General features: G+C 62.4%; 1 protein-coding gene across 2 annotated transcripts in view; it reads left to right on the top strand.

The window, feature by feature from the left end:
* Positions 1–2,459: 2,459 nt before the first annotated feature.
* Positions 2,460–8,822, top strand: part of TBL1X (transducin beta like 1 X-linked) — a 136,443-nt gene continuing 130,080 nt past the window's right edge. The window contains exon 1 of one of the 2 annotated variants that reach the window (XM_036235696.1): positions 2,460–2,608. The gene's annotated coding sequence lies outside the window, so the exon portion shown is untranslated. The remainder of the gene's footprint in view (positions 2,609–8,822) is intronic. The other variant, XM_036235697.1, reaches the window with a different exon arrangement.

Genomic DNA, 8,822 nt, shown 5'->3' with positions numbered 1-8,822 from the left:
CCATGAAAAATCTGCAAAACAGATAAAATAGAATAGTCTAATTTGCCACCTATCTACCACCCATCTAGCATTTCAGAAAGAGGAATTTTGGTGCTGTTAGGATAATCGGAGAGGGTCTCTTCTCCTGTCTTTACAAAGTCTCACGGGGGTGTGTGGCATGTGTGTGTGTGTGTGTGGAGGGGGTCCTGTGATATCAGCGCTCCACTCCTTAACTGCGAGAAGACTTTGTTGAATCGGATTATTGGGACGTTACCGCACAAGTAAAACGCATTCTCAGGAAAGACCGGCTGTAAAATTTGATCACACTGGCTCATAGTTTGGAGTGAGGATTTCTATTACTTTGCCACACTTTAAATGATTGGCATCTGCCAAGTAGTCAGAACATTCAAAGGGGCCTTTTCACCAAGTCGGTTGAGCTGGGAATCTCTCTACGCAGCTAACGACAGGCAAGGTTGGCAAGCCAGGGGCCCAATTTTGCTGCGCGGCTACTCGAGGGTGTGCGGTAGCCGAGGGCCGCGTCCCGGTACAGCCGAAAGCTGTAATGATGTCAACTTGTTATTTACTTTCCAAATCTGAATGACTGAGCAAGGCGAAAGGAGAATCAATCAACCACAATGTGACCCTACAGGCGGAAAAAACGCCGCGCTGCCCTCAGCGGGCGGTGGGGGAAGGGAAGCACGTGTAACTGGCACAGTTGCATCATGAGCTCGCTCGGGTTTTCTATCGCACCCTTGATTTTTCGATTGCATGTAATACCTCAGCATCAGCCCGCACAAGCCCAGGGAGCCCGGGAGCAACGAAGGGCAGGCTCAAGGGAAGGCCCCCCCCCACCACGTCCTTTTGGGGGGCCTTGAATGGCAACCGATACATAATAAGACACAATCTATTCTGCTGATTCACAATTATGGAGACTGTGTAAGTGTGTTTTTTATTGATGTGCTCTATAATTATGGTGTAGCAACAGTCGTTTTCCATCATTGACGTTTTACAGCCTAGATGGCAGGGTAATTTTTAGGTCCGCCTTTTGGATAGAGGACCAGCCCCTTAAAAACTCACCTCGGGCCCCCTCCCCCCAGCAACGAGAACAACAAATGGTCCAGTGTCCCAGAAAAGAGCAAGTGAGGTTACAGTTTAAAATGCTGAGTGTACCAGGCTCTCAGCGCGAAGCTGGTTATACACCAAAGGGAGGGGCAAACTTATTTTAAAATTTTCAACAAAGCAGACACCGAAAGGGCTCGGATATCTGTTTAATTGAATCAGGGCGCGAGGGGCGGGCAGTGGTCACCGTACTGGAGGGGAGGAAGGGGCGCCAGGGACTTGGGCGCACCAGGGCCGGGCCGAGCAAGCCGTTGCAACATAGAACACTTGGCCAAGTGGGAAAGGCCCGAGGCCCCGAGCCTGCTCTGGGGGTGGGGAGGAGGGTGGGAGGAGGGCACCCCCACCCCCCGGAACCCCCACACCCCAGCTCCTGGCCTTCACCCTCGTGTGTGTGTTCCCCCCCGAGCGTTTCTGGCCCTCCCTGGGAGCTGTTTTGCAAAGGTCTCTGCTCCACCTGAGTCGCCACTGCTCGGGGAGGGGAACGGAGCGTTGGGGTGTTCTCTCAGCCACCGATTTTGAGCGAGGAGCCCCCTCGGGCCGCTTGCAGGGGTTCTGTTAGGGCAGCTGGTGGCTCCTGTTTTGAAGTGGGGGAGGGTGACAGTCTAGCAGGGGCCCTGCTTCTCCTCGCCCATGGAAACCTGGGGGGTGGCGGCCCGGTTCCAGCTCCCTCGGGCGGTGGGGGAAGCGTTGGGTTTGGGACCCCCGGCCGGCGGGGGTAGAGCGCGTCCCCTTCCTCCTGTGGAGGCCGCCGGGAAAGGCCAGGGTTCTGAGCGTGCAGGGCGAGGCCTGGGTTCCCCGCACCCACTGTAGGCGTGGGGGGCGGGGGAGAGCTTGGGGGGAGGGCTGTGCAGGGTGGCGGGTCCCCTCGCCGCGGGGGAGGAGCTGCACTGGGCCGCGGGCCCTCGCTCGGGGCCGTGGGGGAGGGGCGCGGTTGGGGCGCGCGGACTGTCACCCCCTTCGCCGTGGGGGAGGGGCCGGCCTGGTGTCCCTACGCTCTGCGGGGGAGGGGCGGGTTTGGGACGCGGCCCCCCAGGGCGTAGGGGCGGGGCCGAAGGGCCCGCGGGCGCCCCTCCCGCGGCGTGGGGCGCTGGGGGGAGGGGCGGCGCCGGGCAGGGGGCGCGGCCCGGCCCCCCAGGTGCCCCGCGCCCCCCGCGGCGCTCGCGGCCGGGGTCGGCGCGCTGGCGGCGGCCGCTCCCCGCGGAGGTCCGCGCCCGGGCCGGGCCCTCCCGCCGCCCCGCCCCGCGCCGCCGCCCCGCCCCCCGGTCCCCGCGCTCGGGAGCGAGGAGCCGCCAGCGCCCCCGCCCGCCGCCGCCGCCGCCGCAGCGCCCTCGGCCGCCATTCGGCAGCGAAACTTTGCAGCGCGCGCGCCTCTCGGGACTCGGCGGCGGCGGGCGGGGCGGCCCGGGGGCGGCGCGCGGCGGCTCCGGGGCGCCGGGCCCGGCTCGGCGCGGCCGGCCGCAGGGACGCTCGGGCGCGCCGGCGCCCCGCAAGTGGCCCCGCTGGCGGCGAGGTGAGTGAGCGCGCGGGGCCCCCGGCGGCCGGCGCGGGGCGGGGGGCGCAAACTTCTCCGGCCGGGGTGCGGGGCGGGGTGGGGGTCCGGCTGGCGGCTCGGGGCGCCCGCCGCCGGGGCGCCGGAGGGGCAGGTCACCAACTGTCCGCGCAGCTCGGGCTGGGGTGCGGCGCGCTCCCTGCAGGCTGAACAATACCCTGAGGTGGCCGCTCCCCAAAGTGCCGGCGCGCGGGGGGCGGGCGAACGCCGGCGGGGGGGGGGGCTCCTTTGTTTGGGGGCGGGGGGCGGCCGGTAAGTTCGCGGAGGCGCCGCAGCTGGTCCCCGGGCCCCTTTGTCTGCCGCCCCCGGGCCCGCAGGACCGAGCGGCGGCGCCGCGGGCGCCCCCGTGGGGGAGGGGCGCCCCATTCATCCCCGGACCCGGCGGCAGCGCGGGGGGCGCAGCGCGCGGCCCGGCCCCGCGGCCGCTCTGCTTCCGAGGCGCCCAAACTGTCCAGGAAGTCGGGGGCCCCGCGGCCCCGGGGAGGAGGGGACCGCGCTGGGGGGCGGCCCGGCCGGGCGGGGGGCGCGGGTGGTCGGGCGGGGCCCGCGGAGCGCGTTCGGGGCGCGTGCCGACCTGTTGCTCCCGGGCTCGGGGCCGGGGTGACCCCAGACCCGCGTCCCGGGCCCTGCTCCCCGGAGACTCTCCCCGCGGGGCGCCGGGGCTCGGCGTGCGGTGGGGCTGCGCCTTCGGGGGTCGGCGGCCGCCGGGCGTGGGACTATTCGGGGCGGCCGGACGGTTCGCGTCCCGCCCCGCGCCGCCTCGCCTTCGCCCCGCCGTCCGCGTCGGAAATCCCGCAAAGTTAGGCACGGCGGTGAGGCCGCGGCGCAGAGCCCCCGGGACGCAGAGAGCCCGCGCCCGTGGCACCCGCGGCCGTCCCGCCTGGCGTTGTCACATGCGGCTCGACCTGACTTCTGGATGTTTTTCGCTCCTGACGCGCCGCCCGAGTCCCCGGCTTACCCTGGCCGCGAAGGGGCGGGACTCCGGGCCGGGAGGGAGGGGGCCGCCGCGCCTGCGTCCCCCGCGGGGCTGCGGGGCGCCGGTGGCGCTTGAGCCTTGCAAGAAAAGTTTGCAATTAGCCGCTTCTGGAAAAGACGCGATTGGGGGAAGGAGAATGTGGAGGGTAGAACCATGAAGACGCTAAGACGATCCTGTATTTGAAAGCGCGTCGGGGTGTCAGGTGACCTGCAGATTTGGGGGGAAAACCTCTTGGCCCCGTAACTAATTTGGGGATAAAAGTTGAAGTTCATCACTTCACCCACTTATTACACTCGTCCCTCAAGGGGATTCTGGCTCTTAAGGGAGCGCCCACCTGTGGGACAGAAGTGGAGACTTTTGGGGTTTCATTGGCCCGACTGCTTTGCCCCCTTGGCGGGCTCATTGATTTTTTGCTCTGCCGGTCCTAGTTTTAAAGAAGAAACCGTTGGCAAAATGATAACGATGATAATCACCTTTTTATGAAGATGCCTAAAAGGGAATGTTTCAAATTCTGAGATCTTTTCATCCGTGATGCGTAAATATTCGTTCAAAAACATACCCAGGTACTCCGCTAGGCCCAGGGGACATGCGGAGTAATGTAGGGCCCCTCAGGGCACAGTGGGACCCGGAGGGGTCCCACACACCAAGAGCAGGGTGTGTCACCAGGTCCTCTAGGCTTGGCCAGTCCAGGAATTTTCAGCACGCACTTTAAATTTCACTCGTGGACCCCTGAGCCTCCCACACCACTCACCCTCCTGGAAGTTTGGGAAAAGCGTGGGGTCTTGTTTGCTGTCGGATCTCCCCTTTATCTTTTGGGGCGCAGTTCTGTCTTGTGTGCGAAGGCGTCTTGGGTTTGCCTTCGGGGCTGTTGTGGCAGTTTCCGTGGGCGCCGAGTGGTGAGGGGAATGTGAGTCCAACGCACAAGTGCGCGACGCTCGGCAGTCCCCAGCGGGCCTGAACGAGTGGGTCCCCCCTGGTCTCACTCCACCATCGGCCGTGACGTCCTGCACCTTTCTGAGCGTCCATCTGTCCGTGTGTAAAGAAAGATTCAAAGGAGAACTGGAGTCGAGATATTTTCTGACGGCGAGGGGCGGGAAGGAGACTGTGTGTAAGTTTTTGAAAACCGTAAAGCCACCTGCAAATTTTAGCTCTTGTCCTTGTGCAAATAGAATAATCGTGTCTATGTTGCTTGAATGCTGTGCCCTGAGGAGTTTGCAGGTGCCAACGCCCGTGGGACGAGCATTATTTCCTTTCTGCAGCGGGGGACACTGACCGCGTCATGCCATGGAAGGAGGATGGTGTCATCCCCAAGCGCAGCTCTGGACTGACGCTCGGCCTCAGTTTGCCTGTTGGCTGTCTTGCGTGTGTAGTTTCCCGTTTGGAGACAAAAGCTCTTTAACCTTCACAGACACCCTCAGAGGGCCTGCCCTGGACTCTTGTGTAAGTGCAGACATGTCCCAGCAGGCTCGGGAAACGTCAACCCAGAGGAGCGATTGTTTTCCTCCATAGTTTTTTCGTCCAGGGTGGTGGCCGCTGGCCACGTGAGCATGTTTTGGTTCTAGCGCAGTAAGAATTCAGTAAAGTGAGCAGTTCTGCTCCCGCAGTGACTCCCGTCGTGATGCACGCACTCGGTGCATGCACGGGGCTGGCGGCCACCGTGGTGGATAGCGCAGGACTTGCAGAAAGTACTGTGGGAGGCTGTCACCCTGTAGTTTCTGCAATGACTCGATAATAAAGAAAATAATAGAGTCCGTGGACTCTTGTGGGGGGGGGGAGAGGCCATAGCAGCTGGAAGTAAATCACAGGTGGGTCTTTTTAAAAGAAAGGCCCATTTCGGCCGGCGATTTACCCGGGAACGTGATTTCAGTGAGTGGATTAACCTGAAGTGGACAGGTGACGCGGCGTGGTCAGTTCCCCGGCGTGCCTGCCTGAGTGGGGGGCGGTGAGCATTCGATGAGGGGCTCAGAGCCCCACATGTGACCATCAGCGCGGCTCCGTGTGGCCGATTGTGAGGGCCACTGTGTCCGATACGTTTCAACCCTCGCTTGGGGTACCTGGGCTCCTCCGGCCCCCTGAAGGTGAAATCGTAAGTGTGTTAGAAGGCTGACAAGGAGTCCTTCCAGCAGAGTGAGACTTCACGATCGTCAAAGTGTGTGTTTTTTTTTTTATTTCAAAAAACTGGCCGAGCGCTCACTACTTCCTGTACACCGGTTCCCTGAGTCAGGATGTTATTTTTATTCTTCGGTTTGTGTGTCCTTTGCATAGTTTTTTTGTATTTTTTTTATAGCAATGGGTTAGAAATTTTATTTGTAAATGAGGATGGGGGAAAATCCCAATTCTGTGTCTGCCGGCGAGGTGACTTCCCGGATCACCCTTGTGCAACCTGTCCTCCCTGGGGCTTCCTCTCACGGCTCCGGGGCGACCTGTCAACTTCTGTCTGAAAGGACTTTACCACCTGGGTCGTGTGGCGTTGTCTTCAAGGCGTGGGAAACGGGTCCTCGCAGAGGGAGGCCAGGCCCAGCACGGCCACGTCACCTCGTCTCAGCTACCTGTGGGCAGGAGAGCACCCAGCCCGGCCCTGGGGCGTCGCATCCCGGGGCTCTGCCCCTGTGGCATTGCCTGGCGGCACCCCGGGGCTGATGGGCGCTGCAGGTGCTCTGCCGTGAGGCCAGGCCGTCCTGGCTGCGCCCCCACGTCTCCCGTTCCCCCCTTTCTCCGCCGTCAGGGCGAAGGGCGAAGCCTACGCTGGGCCCCGTGAGATCTTGTTCATCTGTCGCCACCAAAGACATTTTGACAAAAAGTTTCAACCAGGAAGCAAGACTGTAGCCATTTTGTAAACATTATAATTTTTTTTTTTAAGTTGGAAAGATCAACTTTTTTTTTTCCGTAACTGTTTTGAGTGTCAAGGAAGTTCCTGGCCTCGGGAGCGGGCACTGGACGTGAGCTTTTCCCTCGGGTCTGGCCCTCCGTGGCCCTCTGCTCTGTATTCTTTCCTCGGGGGTTCGACGGAAGGCACCGCACCGGCCACACAGGCAGAATGGGACCTACGGAGACCGAAAGAAGAGCCGCGTGCGGGAAGGGACCGGCAGAGTCAGTGCGTGCGCACAGGGCAAAGAGGGCCTCGCCTGAGAAAGGGTTGAAAATCCCCAGGGAAAAACGTCGCCATTAAGGAGTCGGCCCCACCCCCCGCCGTGGCTTGGGAGCTTGAGTAGGGGTGCCGGGGTTCCGAGCTGCCAGCGCCCCTCCAGGCCGTCCTGCACGCACGCTGTCACTGCCCTGAGACGTTCCCGAGGCTTCCACTGCCTGATTGAAGGTCGTTGCCGTCGGGGACCGGAAGCCATTCGCAAATGGCAGCGGGACGTGTTTCCAGCAGAGGAGGGGACTTTCGTCGCTCATAAACGAAGACGGGCACTGTTTCCTTTGCTTCGTCCTGGGCGGATGGGATGGGAGGTGGAGACCGGGCATGATGGGCAGGTTCGCTAGACAGGGAGAGAGAAGGGGGTGCGGGAGCGAGGTCTTCGCGAGGGAGAGGAGTGGAGCAGGCGGCTGTGCGTCGGGGGTCGCATTTCCCACGTTGGAGTCTAGCATCTTGCAGTCGACGAATGGTTTTCTGTGGCAGGCGATCTTGCTTCCTGTAGGCCAGGGGTATTTGGCAATGTCTGGAGACACGTTTGCATGTCACGGATTGGGGAAGGAGAAGGGTGGAGCCCTAGGTAGCTGGTCTGTGTGTGCGTGTGTGTGGGGGGTCACCCCCCTGCATAGGATGGTTGGCCCCAAACGCCGTCGGGCAGGTGGGGCCGCCAGCCCTGACCACAGTGGGAGGCCTGCAGCCCGGGGCCAGGCGGGTCGGGCGGGCAGACGCGGACCCACGGTGCATGGCCGGTTCTCGAGGCTCCGCTGTGTGTTTTTGGGATAGAGACAGTGAGTGTTCGGACGAGGTGGGACGCAGTGGCCGGGCCTTGCAGACGACGGCAAGGCTGGCAGGGCGTGGGGAGGGCCGGCCAGGCTGCCGGTTGCCGGAAGTCTGTCTCCCGCCGGGCGCTTGAGCGCTCCGGAGGCCGGGACACCTCGCGGCCTGTTTTTTGACCTCTTCCTCTGGGTCCTGCTGATGGTGTCGCGGACTCACCAGGTCTGGGTTCCGGCCAGCGTCTTGGTGCCCAGGGCGTTGACCAGGGCGGACGCCATGAGCAGCCCCGGGCTCGGGTTTACGTGGACCCTCTTCGTCCCTAGCAAGGCGTCCTTGCTTGACCCGGATGCGGGGTCATGCCACCGTCCTGCAGGGGCCGACGAGGGTCGAGGCAGTCAGATGATGTTGCCACCGCTGCCGGGAAGAGTCCGGACGCAGCTCCCTGCAGCGTCTGCCCCATCCTTGGACGGCGCGAACCAGCAAACTGTTTGGGGCGGCGGGGCGCACACCCGCCTTTTCCTCGTCCAGCCCTCTGGTCCTGCCGGCCATCCCGAGTGACCCACTGCCGCGTGTCCTGGTGAGCCGCGGAGGAACGCCAAGCCCAGCCTGGGCGCGTGGCCTTCTGGATCCCGGGGGTCACCGGGCAGGTGACATGTCTATGAGCAGCACCTGCTTTGCAGCCGGCTCTCCGTGCGCCGACCGCGTCTTTGGGCGAGTCGTTGCCTTCCGGAGCGCGAGCTTTCTTACGGACACACGGTGACGTTTATTTCTCAGCCTTGCGTTGAAGGCGGTGGGATCGTGGTCACGCGTGCAGCCTGCTTGCAAGGGCAGGGTCGGGTGTGAAGACGTCTCTGTATTCATTACGCTGGTCTCTAACTTTTCCTCCCCCTTCAGTTAGGTTTCAAGGCTGCCGTGCATGTATACACGTACATGCACGTATGTACACACGTGTACACACATGTATCCTCTCTCTATTTTCTAAACCGCTGTTCAACACACACATAGATTCGGTTACCAGCTGTGGACTTGGGGCACGGAGCAGTCTCAGCACCCCAGAGCTGTCGGTGGTGCCCCCCCACCCTGCTTGTTCCTCTGTAGTCACCCCTCCCCCAACCCCTCCCCCACCGCCCATCAGCTCAGCTCTCCTGCCCGGATTTTCACGGTCCCCACTCAGGAAGAAGCTCTACCTGGGTCCCTCTGCTGCCCTCGCACTGCGGGTATCGTCAAAAGCAAGGAACAGCTCGACTTGTCACTTTCCCAATATTTGTAAGCAGGCGTGGTGGGAGACCGGC

The sequence above is a fragment of the Rousettus aegyptiacus genome, unplaced genomic scaffold (genome assembly GCF_014176215.1).
Source record: "Rousettus aegyptiacus isolate mRouAeg1 unplaced genomic scaffold, mRouAeg1.p scaffold_m13_p_19, whole genome shotgun sequence".
Taxonomy (NCBI): Eukaryota; Metazoa; Chordata; class Mammalia; order Chiroptera; family Pteropodidae; genus Rousettus; species Rousettus aegyptiacus.
Note: the sequence above shows the minus strand (reverse complement) of the source record. Positions and strands in the feature narration are given on the sequence as shown.